The 16,224-nt window shown below is 39.1% G+C and overlaps 1 pseudogene; it reads right to left on the bottom strand.

The window, feature by feature from the left end:
* Positions 1–7,171: 7,171 nt before the first annotated feature.
* Positions 7,172–9,562, bottom strand: LOC107828094 (subtilisin-like protease; annotated as a pseudogene).
* Positions 9,563–16,224: the final 6,662 nt, after the last annotated feature.

The following is a 16,224-nucleotide window of genomic DNA, read 5'->3' as shown; positions in this document are numbered from 1 at the left end:
CCTTTGGAAAAGACCATAGCAAATTTTTGCATCGAACCTCGATATTATCCTTCCAACATGTTGAAATAAATCCGTTCGTATTCATTAATGATCCCAACAATCTCCTCTAATCCAACACACTATTCTGATGACATGACACATCAATACAGGCCTAAGCCATAACTTGCACAATACGCACACCAATAGGCAACCGTCCGAACATACTCAGATCATGAAAATGACTCAAATGAAAGAGATGTACCTCAAGCTCACCAGAACCACCACAACACAAGGCTGAGAACTCGCCTCATATCATAGGAACAGAACACACGAATCTAATCTGCAAGATCATACCTTCACATGACTTCACTGCAATGTGCGACCCTATCCAAACACTGCTCCACATGAAACACTTCAAGTCACTATGCTTGGAATCGACAGCCACACACAATTGATATCTGGAACCAAAGCAAATCATCATACCCATGGTGAAGCAAATAACATACACCTCACAAACCCGAAAGGACATAACCGATACGCCATTCACCGAGCAACACCCAATTACTCTTCCCGCTCGACTTCCACTATGAAAACCCAATAGAACCGCACCATATGTGCCTATAACCAACAAATCATACACCTCGAAACATAGAAAGGTAGCCCATAGATCTCCCCATGTTACTAATAAGATCAATAACAATCGAATCAACACCTCACTCAATAATACAATTCGGAGCCAACCAAGCCAACTCAAGTTAGAACACGCATCCACATTGGCCTGCCAACAAACTCCTTATCAAAGAAACCCTGAAGCTGATCCTTCAACTCCTTTAACTCTGTCGGTGGCATACGATACGGTGACCGACATCAAATCAATACTGGAATCAACAACGTTGCCCGGCCACAAGAAACACATCCGAAATGTCCCTCACCACCGGAACTAAATCAATGGTAGAAGCCTCTGCACTGACATCCATCATGAAAGCCAACTAAGAAAGGCAATCCTTCCCAGCTGTCTGCTGGGTCTTCGAGATATAAAACCACTCCACTAGGACTTAATCCGTCGAACCTCGCCACTTAATCCGTAGCATTTTCGGCATAGCCAACACCGTCGCCTTAGCGCAATAGTCTAGAATAACACAACACGGAGACAACCAGTCTGAACCCAAGATCACATCCATAATCTAACATACTAAGAAACAAAAGATCCGCTCGGGTCTCCAAACCCTGATAGTCACTAAACAGTGTTAATACACACGACTCACAACCACATCCTAGCCTGAATGTGAGAACCTCTCTGTCTCCCAATCCATATGGCACATGACTCAACACACCAGATCCTAATTCCACCATCTGAATGCAGACCACACCTCAAATACCCAATCATTCCACGAAAGATACTCTAAAATTTCCCATGTGCCACCAAACAAGCTCGAATATCAGTAGTCGATCTAACAAGAAAGCACCGCAATACTATTGAAGTACCATCAACTTAACCTTATTGCCCTTTTCTGAAACATATACCCTCGTCAAATCACTCCAATTAACAATACCATTTCTTTAATCATCTGAAGATCACCCCCTAATCATTTGAAGCTCATTTCTTTAATCATCTGAAACTGCTCGTGCTGCCTAAGAATTTTATGACTTCCCATTCAGAACTGAACAGTAACCTTACATACGCAAATCTCAATCCTCCATAACATACTGCATATACCATACCATCATAGGATAACATGAGAACTTCATCTCCCTTCCGAGCCACAAACATCTACATACTCAACTAGTCAAGAACTTTCCATTGATCCTATCTAGAAGAAAATCACTATACATCCCATGCTCCTTATACCCATAGGAAACATACATCTCCAACCGAGGTAGAAACCATCAAGAACTCTCCGAGTTCCCCTTGCACAAACCAGACCTGCCAGAACTGAATCCTTCTAACTCGACCAAGCTATGCAAGCCATCAAAACCTTAGACCACTGCCGCGAAATACCTGTAGAAACTCATTACCTCATAAACACTCAAGGAACTAATCCTTGCCATACCGAACTGGCCTACTACCAAGCTATTCCATCTATCCAAGTTTCCTTCTGATTTACCTTCATCTTGATATTCTCTCTTGCTGTAACACCACAACTCCTCAGCCCAGACTTACCACACGAGACCCAAGCATAAAACCACACTGTCTAAGGCTCATAAGCTGCCGAATACTCTCTTAAATATTCCTAAAATCACCACATTCAAAATACTTTACTCTAAAGAACTTCCCGCGAGTCTAAATCCGTTACCTTTACCTTCCCAATAATGACACATAGAATCTTATAATTAATATAGAAAATACCACAAGTCTTGACATCTTCCGAATGAAACTCGATTCCTAACCACATATACAACTTTAAAATACCCCATTGTTACATGTAGAATCTTGAACGCATTAGAACCATTCTCGAGAGTCATTCACTCAGAACATCATTTACAATTATTACTCACCTCAATCCGATCGGAACTCTAGCCCGCGATGCCTTACCCATAAGAATCAACCTCCGGATGCTCCATATATAGCCACAATCAGTACATAACTCTTAAAATATGCTAAGGGAACAAAGCTCACTCGAAAATATCCAATTTCCACCAAAAATCTCGAAATTGCTCGAACCCGGCCTCCAGGCCCACGTCTCAGAATCTGATAAAAGTCACATCAGTAAAATCTTCATCCTCTTACGAGTTTATACATACCAAGAACATCAAAATCAGACCTCTTATGACCCCTCAAATCCCAATTTTTAGGTCTCCAATTACAAGTCTTAATTCCCCAATTTTAGGCTTTAATTTCTACATATTTCATTATTAAAAAAGTAAGAATCAACATAGGATCAAGTATAGAGTTTAAAAATCTTACCTCCAAGTGTACCCTTCGATTCCCTCTTCAATCTTTCTCAAAAGCTCTAAAAATCGTTCAACAATGGAGAAAATAGACCAAAGCTTGCGAAACTCATTTTTTAAACATTCTGCCCTAGGTAAAATTTCCTTCTTCGCGAATGCGGTCAAAGTCTCGCGTTCGCGAAGCACAAAATAACCTTGACCAGAATTTCCTCTTCGCGATCACGACCTACCCATCGCGAATGCGATGCTTCCTCGGACTAAACCTTAGCAATCGCGTTACACCACTCGCGAACGCGATGAATAAAATGCCTCAAGCTAGCTGATCAAATTACTCTACGCGAACGCGGCATGGACCTCGCGAATGCGATGCACAAGACTCTAGCCCTTCAAATTCTCAGCCTCACCAGCTAACCCTTCGCAAATGCGAGGACCTACTCGCGAACGCGAAGGTCAAATTTCCTAAAATCCTTCAGCAGTTTTCTGCACCTTTTAAAAACATGAAATGGCCCGATTGACCACACGAAACTCACTCGAGGCCCTCGGGACCTCAACCAAACATGCCAATATATCCCCTAACATAATTGAAATTTGTTCCAACCTTCGGAATGCTCAAAACAACATTAAAACACCAAATTTGCATCGAATTCAAGCCTAAGAATTCTAAAATCTTCCGAATTATGCTTTTGATAAAAAAACCCGACCAAACCACGTCCGAATGACCTGAAATTTTGCACACACGTCACAAATGACACAACGAAGCTACTGCAACTTCCAAAATTCTATTTCGACCCCTATATCAAAATCTCACCTATCACCCGGAAAACGCCAAAATCTTAATTTCGCCAATTCAAGCCTAAACCTTCCACGGACTTCCAAAATGCATTTCGATCATGCTCCTATGTCCCAAATCACCTAACAGAGCTAACCAAATCATAAAAATTCTGATCCAAGATCATATACCAACAAGTCAAATCTTGGTCAAACCTTTCAAATTATAAGCTTTAAACTGAGAACTGTTCTTCCAAATTCGTTCTGATTACCCTGAAATCCAACACCAACAATTTACATAAGTCATAATCCTTCATACGGGGCAAGTCATACCTGAGAAATGACGATAAAGGTGCAAAAGATCAAAACGACCGGTCGGGTCGTTACACTTTACCCCCAATTTTTCCCGTACACACCTTTTATTCTATTTTTGTCAAGTTGAACTAGTAGAGACTCCATTGTGATTTATTAAGGTGTTCAATATTTGTTGACCTATAGTTTATAAGACCGAAAGTTGGTTAGAAATTTTGAAAGCGTATAAATGATTTACTCCTATAATATATTTCCTCCGTCCTAAATTAGGTATCGTGTTTTTCTTTTCTAGAGTCGTAAACGTTAACCAATATTTTAAAATATTTTTTTCATTAACGTCTTATAAAAATCTAGTAATTGTCTAGGTACATCCTAGTTGGGAAAATCAAACTACCTACAAAACTCTACTAGTAATAATATTAATTTCTTTTTGAAAAAAAAAAACTATTGTTGTCCAAAATATTTCGGTCTTTTGTTGGTTAAATTTTTGTTTTTGGGTCTAGTTGAAATATTTTACACTATTACCTAATAAGATCCAAACACACTTCAGACAAAAGAACTTTTTCTGATGGAACATCACTCTGATCTTTGAGCTTCTCCATCTTAGAATAATAGTAGTAGCTAGTATTATTAAGGCCAAACCCATATGCGGCCCCTCTAACTTGGCGCCAAAATTTATATGGACATCTCAACTTAGCTATGTTTCATTTAAACACTCCAACTATGTTTTAAGTGTTCCACTTAAACACAAAACACTGACATGGCAAAAAGATTGTAGTTCACGGCTCTTAGGCGTGTGATTGGATCTGATATAATGTTTTCCTTTTCTTTTTATATTCCTTCTCCCCAAAAGTTCATCACCACCTTCTATGGCCTATTGCTACAATTCCTCCGCCACCATTCTCATCCCCCTCTCTCTCCTCTGCCACTCTTCCCCTTCCTCCTCCACTGTCTTGAAGAAAAATAGGACGAAAACCTTCCAAATATTGTAGGAATTTCTCTGGTTTGATAATGACATAATTTATGTGTTGAAGCTTTTTACAAAATAAAATGCATAAAAAGAGAAAATTGCGGCCCCTCCATTTATGTTGCTCTGTTCGATGATGAATTTGGATAACATCAGTTTGAAATTCTTGTTACCCGGTTCTTCAAAAATTCGAAGCTTTAAGAAAAATTAAAAATTTTATTTTATTGCTGATAATATCAATTAAAGATTAAAGTTGAAACATAAAAGCTCTATAAATACTCACTCATGTTCGAAGCTTTAAATTTCGAATTGAAGAATTTAGAGGTTATCTTGTTGTGTTTTCATTCCCACTTGATTTGTTCTTGAATTTTATAGATGTGGGTTGGTTGATTTCGACCCAGAGATATAGTTTGTGGTTATTGGAGTTTCTATGGACAATTTTGTTCTTGAATTTCAATTCAGATTTGGATTTTTACTCCACATGTTTAGGTGATGGCATTCTTGGGGAGAAGTGAGACATGAGTCTGGCTAGCAGTGATGGACTTTTGCAGCAGGGCTATGAAAATGTCTGATAATGGCTTAAGCAAAAAAATTGTAAAAGAGAAAGAAAATAAGAAAATAGAAAAAAGAAATGATTCTTCTTTCATTGTAGTTTTTTTCTTTTCTTTTGCTGACTTGTTTCTTTATTAGTGGTGTTAATTTTCATGTTAGTGGCAAGTAGCATTCACGCACTTAGCCTTGTTTAGAGTTGTCAAAATTGTGTTTAAGTGGAACACTTAAAACATAGTTGGAGTGTTTAAATGAAACATAGCTAAGTTGAGGTGTCCATATAAATTTTGGCGTCAAGTTAGAGGGGCCGCATATGGGTTTGGCCTAGAAACAATATCCCAAGAAATCAAGTTATGTAACGGGTCAATGGAATAAATAGGGAAAACCCTACTAAGGTGGTGGGAAGTTGTATGTATTTAATTTTGATAGATGCATAATTGTACATAGAGGCAGAGTCGGATTTTGAATTTGTCACTGAATTCGTATATAACTCGTTTTAGTTACTGGGTTATATATATATATATATATATATATATATATATATTTCCTCTGAGAGCCTTTTTTCCGGTGGTTATGGGGTTACACCAAGGATCTGCACTCAACCCGTTCTTATTTGCGCTGGCAATGGACGCACTGACACACCATATCCAAGGAGATGTGCCATGGTATATATTATTCGCTAATAATATAGTTCTGATTGATGAGACGCGAGACGGTGTTAATGAGAGGCTGGAGGTATGGAGGCAGACCCTAGAGTCTAAAGGTTTCAAGTTGAGTAGGACTAAGACGAAATATGTGGAATATAAATTCAGCGACGTGAGGGGGGAAGCGGATGTGGAAGTCAGGCTTGACTCACAGGTCATCCTAAAGAGAGAAAGTTTTAAGTACTTAGGATCAATTATCCAGGGAGATGGGGAGTTCGAAGGGGATGTTACACACTGTATTGAGGTGGGGTGGATGAAATGGAGGTTAACGTCTGGAGTCCTGTGTGACAAGAATGTGCCGCTGAAACTCAAAGGTAAGTTCTATAGAGTGGTGGTTAGACCGACCATTTTGTATGGAACTCAGTGTTGGCCAGTCAAGAATTCACATATCCAGAAGATGAAAGTAGCAGAAATGAGTATGTTGAGATGGATGTGTGGGCACATTAAGCTGGATAAGATTAGGAATGAAGATATTTGGGAGATGGTCGTGGCTCCCGTGGATGACAAGATGCGGGAAGCGCATGTTAGATAGTTAGTACATGTACGGAGGAGAAGCCCAGATGCACCGGTTAGGAGGTGTGAGCGGTTGACTTTGGCAGGTATGAGAAGAGGCCGAGGGCAACCTAAGAAGTATTGGGGCGAGGTGATCTGGCAAGACATGGCGCAACTTCAGATTTGTCTTATTCAATAATCAAAGTCAATAAAATCCAACAATCATGTTTTTTCAAGTATATTCAATCAAATCAATCACAATTAAGTAATGAGTTTTCAATTTCCTACAACACATACGAAGGAGAAGGAGAATGAGAAGGATAAGAGAAAAGTATATTGCGCTATTTTTTTAAGGGGACCAAAATTAAACATCAATTCTTAAGGAGGACACGTGACGAAAATTCGTGAAAGAAATATTATCCACAAGAACGAGAATTAGGGGAAGGATTGCTACTAATATTGTAGTAATGCAATAATACTAAAAAAAAATAACATAAAACATGTACCGAAAAGAACAACATTCCACTATAATCAAATGTGAGTACTTTCTGCACTTATTCTACATTTTAGATTGAAAGCATTACTACAAGTACATTGGTCATGGAATCACAAAAAAAAAAAAAAAAAAATACAACAATTTCATTCCACTAACAATACAACTGCAATTGGACTGCTTACTGAGTGCCTATTAGAATTCCATTTCAAGAATCCCTGACCAACTTCTCTGTCTGAGTTATTGGTTGTCTTGGTAAATGTCACTTGGTATGTCAATTTCTGGTTTAATATAGAGAAGTTTAGCTTGGAGGGTTTAACTTTCACTGCAATTCCTTTTGGTGAAACTATTTCTACTTTGTAAATTGATGTCGCGTTACCAACATTGGTCACAGTTCTGGTATATGTTTGAGGAGTTGATCTAAGTCTGATGGAAAATGAAGGATAATTTAGTTGCGCTTCAGGGATACTTTTCACCTCCGAACAATTCACCTTGCCTTGTAACAATTTACCTACCTCTCGATTTGTGTAGTTCAAACCACATAAATAAGGAACATAGTCCTCAAATGGGGTATCATAAACTAGTCCTGGATCATTTGCTCTCGATGGATTAACATGTCCTGCACCAATGGCAAAGATATCAGCAGGAATGAGCCTTTCATCTAATATTGGATTCTTGGCAAGGTTTAATGTATAAGTTGTTGTCATGATTGCGGACTTAATAGCAGCAGGAGACCAATCAGGATGCGCGCTCTTCAGGAGAGCTGCTATACCACTAAGGTGAGGGCAAGACATTGAGGTTCCGGATATAATATTGAACGTTGATTTTGTGTTTTTGTTGTTATCTACTGAGGTAGGCCAAGCAGCAAGGACATTAACACCAGGACCAATAATATCAGGTTTCAAGATGCCACGACTTGCTTCGCTTGGTCCTCGAGAAGAAAATGAAGCAACTATAGGAGCATTTTTATCTCCAAGTACAGTTCCACGGAAGGTGATTGCAGCAACAGGATTCGACGTTGAGTTTATGTAGGCAAGAATTTTCTTTCCATCTGCATCTGAAACATCCAATGCTGGAAGGACATGAGCTTCAGCTGATTTAGTAACACCATCTTCCGGATTATTGATGAGAATCATGCCAACACCTCCAGCATCCTTTACAACTTGTCCTTTATTAACCCTGCTAACTCCACCACCAACCAGGCACACGACTATCTTTCCTCTTATAGAAGGGTCAGTGAGTGACCCTGGTACGCAGAAAGGGGCATCGAATTGCTCATGTACTATCTTTTCAACATCAAATAGAGTGAAGAATGTTGAGTTTGAAGTCTTTGGATGATAAGCGGATTCTCCTTCAAATTCTTCTTTATTTCCAAGCTTAACAGTGGCCTTTAGTTTTCTATCATGAGTGCTAGCGCCAACTGTGAGAATCCAAGGGGCGTCATTTGCTACAGTACGTTGGGATGGACCATTATTGCCTGCAGAACAACTAACAAGAATACCTCTTTCTGTTGCACTATACGCCCCAAGAGCAATAGAGTCAGTATGGAACGGATTACTAGTTCCACCAAGGGATATTGAGAGAATATCTACCCCATCATCAATAGCTGCATCCATCGCAGCTAAAATTTCAACATCAGAACAACTGCCATCAGAATCGCATACCTTATATATGGCTATATGGGCAAGAGGGGCAACACCAACTGCTGTTCCATTGGCATTCCCAAATACATTAGCACCTTTCACAAAGGCTCCTGCAGCTGTGCCTGCTGTATGCGTACCATGTCCATTTTCATCTATGGGACCATTGCCAAGCGGGAAAGACCTGGCTCCAATGAGTTTGTTGTTACACTTGGTCGTGAAATTAGACTCACAAAATCCTTTCCACTTAGCAGGCGGAGGAGACATCCCAACGTCGCTAAATGAAGGATGGTCAGGAACAATTCCAGTGTCCAAAACTCCGATGATCACGCCTTTCCTTAGTTGGAATCCTTCCACAATCCCATGTTCTGTTGCAAACCAAGAAAGCTTGGAGTATGAGTAGTGTGCAACGACAATATCCTCTGTGGCTTCGCAGAAACAAAGCCTTGTTTCTTCTCCATTTCTTTCACTTGTGCTGCTGTTAATCTTGCTGCAAAGCCTTTCATTACATTGTGATAGGAATATATCATTCTTGGCTCTTCATTTTCCCTTGAGCTAATTGTTGTAGTTTTAGGCAAAAAAGAATGGTAATAGCTCTCTAAATCCATTGATGATGATTGAGTAGAAATTTGGCTTTCTGGTGGTTCAACTTGGACTATATAAGTCTCTAAATCATTCTGGAAAGTAGGCCATGGGAAAGAGCAAATAATGCAAAAAAGAAGGATTTTCAAGAATCCCATAGCTGCAAATTAATACAAGAACTGATGTGTTAGTTGGAAAATGAATTTGATGAACTTTTGAGTTTTTCTGCTACTATATATAGTACTTTGTCTTTGAGCTATTCACTTTATTTTTTTTATTTAGCTCCACTTAAAAAAAGGCTGCCCGGTGCACTAAGCTCCCGCCATGAGAAGGATTCGGGGAAAGGTCGGATCACAAGCTAAGGGTCTATTGTATGCAACCTTAACTTGCATTTCTGCAAGAGGCTATTTTCACTGCTTGTACCGGTGACCTCCTGGTCACATAACAACAACTTTACCAGTTAAGCTAATGCTCCACTTGCAATAAATTAATTTGATGAAGTAACATTGTGAAGCTTATTAACTTTAGTTGAACTGTTTTAGTCCACTTGCTGGCCCTTATTTTGGTTAGTACCATTATTGTGGAATATGAATTATGTGGGGAAGATAAAGACAACGAAAAGAAAGGCCTCTATTGTGAAAGAGACTAGCCTACAATGGTTGAACTATATTCTATAAATTCATTTTATCTTCAAGACTTGTGAATGATATAATAGCAAAGCTAATGTTGGTATAATTTCTGTGAAACATATCACATAATATATAAATTTTGTTTGAAAATTTAGTGATTTTTTGCATGCGTGCATATATATATATATATATAACCCTTTGGAACTACCGTGCATCAGCCTCTTATGAGCAGGGGCGAATCTACGTAGAGGAAAGGGGGTGTTGGTATTGCATCTTAAAAAAAAACATTACAAAGCATAAATTAATAAAGAATGGCACCCTGTGCTAGGGGTGTCAATGGTTCGGTTCGGTCGGTTATTTTATAAAACTTGTACCATACTAATTTTTCGGTTATTCTATTATATATAACTAAAATTAGACTTTTCGAAACCATCCCAATCATGCCGGTTTCTCTTCGGTATCGGTACGGTCCGGTTAATTTTCGGTATTTTTTAAAATACCATGTAAAATTCACTGGTAGAAGTAGAATGCAATAACATATGTTCTTTTATAGAACTTAGCAAAACTCTCTAGACATTTTTACTGTTTAAACTAATGAATTAAAAAAATAAAAGATGGCTAGAGTATAGATCCATCAATTATTTTACAACAACGTAAAAGGCAAAAAATATAAATCACACGAGTGGAAATATATTAACCAAGCTGGGACTCAACAATAAAATCGATATTTAATACATTGTAGCTTGCTATAAATCCAAATTATATGAAAGTAAACATATTCAATACATTGTAGTGTGCTACTCATAATCGCTACAATACTGTGTCTTGCTAATGAAGTTTAAGTAGAAGTAGCATAATAGGTTTTAAGAATTAGTATTTTGCGTTTCATTACTTGTTGGCTTGTAACAGTTTTCATAATTCCAAGCCCAAAAAAATGCTATTATTTTTAAACTTACTATATAAATATATTTTTTATATGTAAAATTTATTCGGTACGGTTCGGTATTTTTTCAGTTTATTTTCAAAAAATAAAAAACCTACCCTAATTATCGGTGCGGTGATAGATTTATATAAAAACCTACAGTTTCTTTAACCTAAAATCGGTTCGCTACGGTACGGTTCGGTCAGTTTAGTCGGTTTTCGAATATCCATTGACACCCCTACCATGTGCCATGGTCAAATTGCACCTTGTCAGGCTTAAGGCTTAACATCGAAACCTACTGTACTCAATTATGTGCAGATTAAAGTTTACTTTTCCTCTTTGACCTAGTTTTTTTTTTGGCAATCTGCTAGGCAAGCGCCTAGGGCTAATTTTTTATTAATGAAAGAAAAGAAAAATACAACAATTAGGAACAGTATAAATAAGGGGGACAATAGCACCGGTATTGTTACCCATATGCCTTGGCTATATAATCACTCCTCTGCGCCTCACATTGCCTTGTGATAACAACCTCATGTAGAGGATTCATGGTGTAGCTGCCGGCAAAGTCTCACGAGGGCATATAATCTCATAGCCATGTGAATATTTTTCCAAAGACATAGTACCAAGGCAACTCAAACCGGGCTAAACCTTACCCTACTAATCCTATTGAGGCAGAGAAAAGGCCTCACCTACTAGCACGCATGTAAAAAATAAGAACTGGAGAGTACCAAATATTCAATGATCATCATAGAGTTTATAACATACTCTGTGATGATATTACAAATGAGAATACTAATAAAGTGGTATAATAGAATGAAGTACCAATTTGGTTCATGTCCCTTCTTTTGCAAACTTGTAAAATCTTCAATTTGTAATTCTTTGTTGTTTTCCTCAACCGTATTCAAAATGTATTCAAAAATCATCATTTTTTTTAACGGTTGGACCTCGTTGATGTAGTTGGGACTGCCTGCTTTTGTTTGGAAACTCTCATTGGAGGTCGCCTAACATTTAAAAAATCACTAACCTTGTCGTCCCAACTATTTTTCCTTGTATGAGATTTTCTATTTTTTCCGCTATGCATAGGTGATAAATCACATTTTCTTGCTGCATGTGCGCGACATTCTTTCAAAACTGCATCTTCTTCTCCTTCCTCATACATATATCTACCCACAAATACTGGATCTGGCATGTCTTGTAAAAATTCTTGTGCCATCAAACCATTTCCATCTTGTCTATTAACCATAGTTGCCTTGTTTTGACTTTGTTTTGTGCCTTTCACCTGGTTGCTGGTCCAATCCCCACGCCCAGTGCTACCAACTTGATTTGTATTTAGAGAATTTAGGGGCTTAGAACTTACCATTGCATCAAGTAGCTTTCTGTCCTCCATCGTGATAACAAGTGTCCTTATAGATAACTGTTGTTGTCCTGCTCTTGCATTGTTTTCATTCTGCTGCTGCAATGCATCAAGCAACTTTCCATCCTGCAAAGTGATAGCTGGTGGCGTTGTATCCTGATGCTGCTGTCCACCAGTTGGAAGTGTGACTATAGCTCCTGAGGTGTTTGCATTCAACTGCTGCTGCCCATACTTTCGACCAACTGGATCAATCTGGTTACTAGGTATGGCTGCATTTTGAACTATGTTTCCAGCTAATGCATCCTTGACTTTTAGAGCAGCAACTGGAGAGTACCTGGGAATGAAAGCTGGAGCGTTGAGATTCAACATGCTTTTGTGGCCCGCGTTTGGAATACCATCTGGTTTAGGCAGTGTTATTGAATCAAGTTCTTCACCTGCACTCTCCTGATCAACCTCATGATCTGCCTCTTTAGATGAGTATCCAGCAAAATCAACACCACAATCTTCTTCATCATCATACTCACGCTGGTCATCCCAGAGCGTGGATTTAATTGCCATCGCCCTCACATTTGCACTGATAACCTCATTGTTATTTCTTGTAGAAATCATCATCTGCCTAGATTCACCACCATGCTCACCAAATGATTCTAGCGATTGAGTAGGTACCTCCTGCACCGATGTGTTCAAAGCGACCAATGGTTGCCTGATCAGAGGCTTTGCATTTATCATCATATCCATCTGAGTCTCTTTAATGATTTTGGCTACTTCCGGACTATAAATATGCATCTTTAGAGTACTGGACCTCGTGGTTGCTGTAGACAATTGGATTACCTCGGCCTTTTGCGCATCAACAGGAACAATGTCCTTCGACACAATTAGTCGACCCCCTGTGTTCTTGGCAAGTTGTTGTTTGCTACTACCTGGATATTGTAGTTGGCAAATTTTTGGGGTTGTGTTCATCATCATAGCTGCCACGGCATCGTTTACCATTTTATCAAGCTCCGAATTGGAAATATGTAGCGTTGGCGTATCTGCAGCATGAATTTGACTTGTCTCACCATTGTGATTACCACCAGATGCGATCTCAAGGCGAACACTGTCCGCTTCATTTTTCTGCTCCTTTTCACTCCCTGTAAAATTAGTTTTTCCAGCATCTGGTCGTATCTCGTACCCCATCTGTTGTTCCTCATTAACATGCTCACCCTCATTCACCAAAGCATCGAAAGAGTTTGAAACTCCAATAGCCTTTAATGGTACAATCCGATTTTGAAGCATTGGAGTTTGCTTCTTGCTAGGTGATTTGTTCACCACTTTCCAGTTGTTACTCTTTGTAGTACCTACTGCCCCTACACCTATTTTATCTTGCCCCGCAGAAATTTGATGACCATGTGCCAAAACATTTTTTCCTCGATCAACATCGGCCTGCATTGCACCAGCAGTAACTAGGTGCATTCTTGTAGAGATAGTGAAGGCGTGAACATGTTTGGATTGTTTAGGCAGCCCCTTGTCCAATTTTAACACCTCATCTAGTGGCACGATAGGAGCTGAAGCATGTGTTGTATTTGAATTGTCAATAACCCCAGCAACAGAAGTCATAACCCTTTCATTAAAGAGCCCAACACTTGCCTTCAAACCTGTAGCATCTGCACTTCTCACAACATCAACATCTTCAAGTTCCTGCTCCTCATATTGCACTGCATTATCTATTAACTGAGTTGTTTTTTCAGTTAGATCAACATGTGCAGCAGTAGCTTTAATAACCCCAGCAGTAGGACTATTACCAGTTGCATTCAATGCAACATTAGCCTCTAATTGTGAACCTACAGTAGCTGATCGTCTTTCAGCTTTGTTAACTTGTCCTATTAATGTTACTGCTGCATTATTCTTGGCAAACATTGTTCGAACAGCTGTAGCTAAAGCACTGTCATTCATCATCCCAGGTACAAACGCTGAACCTTTAGAAGTTCCAGGTAAAGCTTGATCAACCACAGTATTTTTTGCAGCCTTCAAGTCCTGAGCAACTCTAGCAAGGGCTTCAGCAACTGGGACAATTGCACTAGAAACAGGATTATGCCCCATATGCCTTGTAGATACAGCTGTTACATCTGCTGTCTTGATCAAATTTTCAGCGTGTTCATGAGCCCTTTGAGGAGCTCTTAACACCTTTGTATCATCTGTATGGTTAATGTGATCTCCAACAGTTTGATCACCATCATTTAAGGCCCTCATCTCATTCAAAAACTGACGCAAATCTCCCTTGTATTTTGCACCACCAATTTGTTCTTGACGAGGCTACTCTTCATCAATCTGAGCATCCTCATCACGATTTTTTTTTCTGAAGTCTTCGACACTTAGTTTCATCATGGCCTTGATGCTTACAACAATTACAATACAATGGTAAATTATCGTAAACGATTTCTTGAAAAACCTCCAGTACTTTTCCAGAAATTGTATCCACACTTTACAACCTTACGCGATTAGGATGTTTGTCAAGCAAGTCTAAGATCACCTTCACCCTAGCAGTGCTAGGTCTGGACTTAGTTTGTGTTGCCTTATCAATGGCAATTGGTTTTCCTACAGCACATGCTATGGACAATAATGAAGGCATCACAAACAAATCTGGTGACAGATTCTGCAACGATATCCAAACCACTGCTTTTGTTGTTTCCTCCTTTGGGTTGTAACCAATCGTCCATGGAAATACACGATATTGAAGCTGAACACCCTTATACAGCAGATAATTAACATAGCGAGCTAAAGCACTTACATAATCATCATAACGATCAAACCTTAGCAGTAATTGTCTTGGTGCGATTAAAACGATGATACGTCGACCTTTAACACCTAAGTGTTTGGGCAGTAATTCTCGTTGCTCATTGAGTTCTGGTGCTCCTGGAGATACTTTCATCACTACTGATTGATGCAAGCCTTCCTTCACAACAAACTGTTGTCGTTCTTCTAAGGAAAACATTACAGTTGGCTCTCCATGGATGAACTGGATTGGTTTGAGTTTTGGAGTTGTGCGAGGTATGGGGTCTATTTTTGTTGTGATTTGCTGAGCATATGTGGGTTTTATTGGTGGCTCTCCCACAGCCAAAGGCTGGGGAGAGATGACAACATCCATGGCTTCTCAAAACGTCACCATATCATTAACGTGAAGAACTGAAAATAACAACAAAATCTGGAAAATTCTGCTTGCTACAGTAAATCGCGAAATAGAATTTAAGATCTAGAAAAATAGGTTATGAATTTGAGGATGAAACCAGTTGGGGACTGTTCTCTAAGAGAAGGGGGTTCTTTTAAGACCAATCTTGTGATATTACCTTGCCGGATGCCGGAGTTATGGCCTGGTGAATAGTGACGGAATTACTATTCACCTTCTTCCTAGAGAGAAGGAGGAGGATTTTTTGTTTTGTATTCTCTTTGACCTAGTTTTTTTTTGGCAATCCGCTAGGCAAGCGCCTAGGGCTAGTTTTTTATTAATAAAAAAGAAAAAAATACAACAATTAGGAAAAGTACAATTAGGAACTGAGACACTAACTTTGTCAAAGTTAGTGTCTTCCTCGTGTTCACGTTAATCAGCCCATGTTTTGCGAGTAAGGAAAAATTCACTCGTCACATCTTGTTGTTTCTTGGAATCAAGCATTTTATTTGCATAGTTTGCTTGAGATATTGCAGCCATACTTTTCTCTACCTATTGGTTATTTTCAGTAGATAAAAGTTGTTGCCCAGAATCGCCATCTCTCTCACCAAACGATTCCATTGACTGGGATGGAATGTCATGAACGGTGGTATTCAATGTAACTAATGGAGCATGGATCTTTGGAGTTGTGTTTATGAACATCGCTGCCTGAGCATCCTTTACCATCTTGGCCAGATCTGGATTGGATATCTTTAAAGTTGGTGAGGCTGCATTAGGTACTGCCCCTGCCTTTTGCTTGTCA

Source organism: Nicotiana tabacum, chromosome 1, assembly GCF_000715075.1.
Source record: "Nicotiana tabacum cultivar K326 chromosome 1, ASM71507v2, whole genome shotgun sequence".
NCBI classification, from domain to species: Eukaryota; Viridiplantae; Streptophyta; class Magnoliopsida; order Solanales; family Solanaceae; genus Nicotiana; species Nicotiana tabacum.
This window is presented reverse-complemented; position numbering and strand designations above follow the sequence as displayed.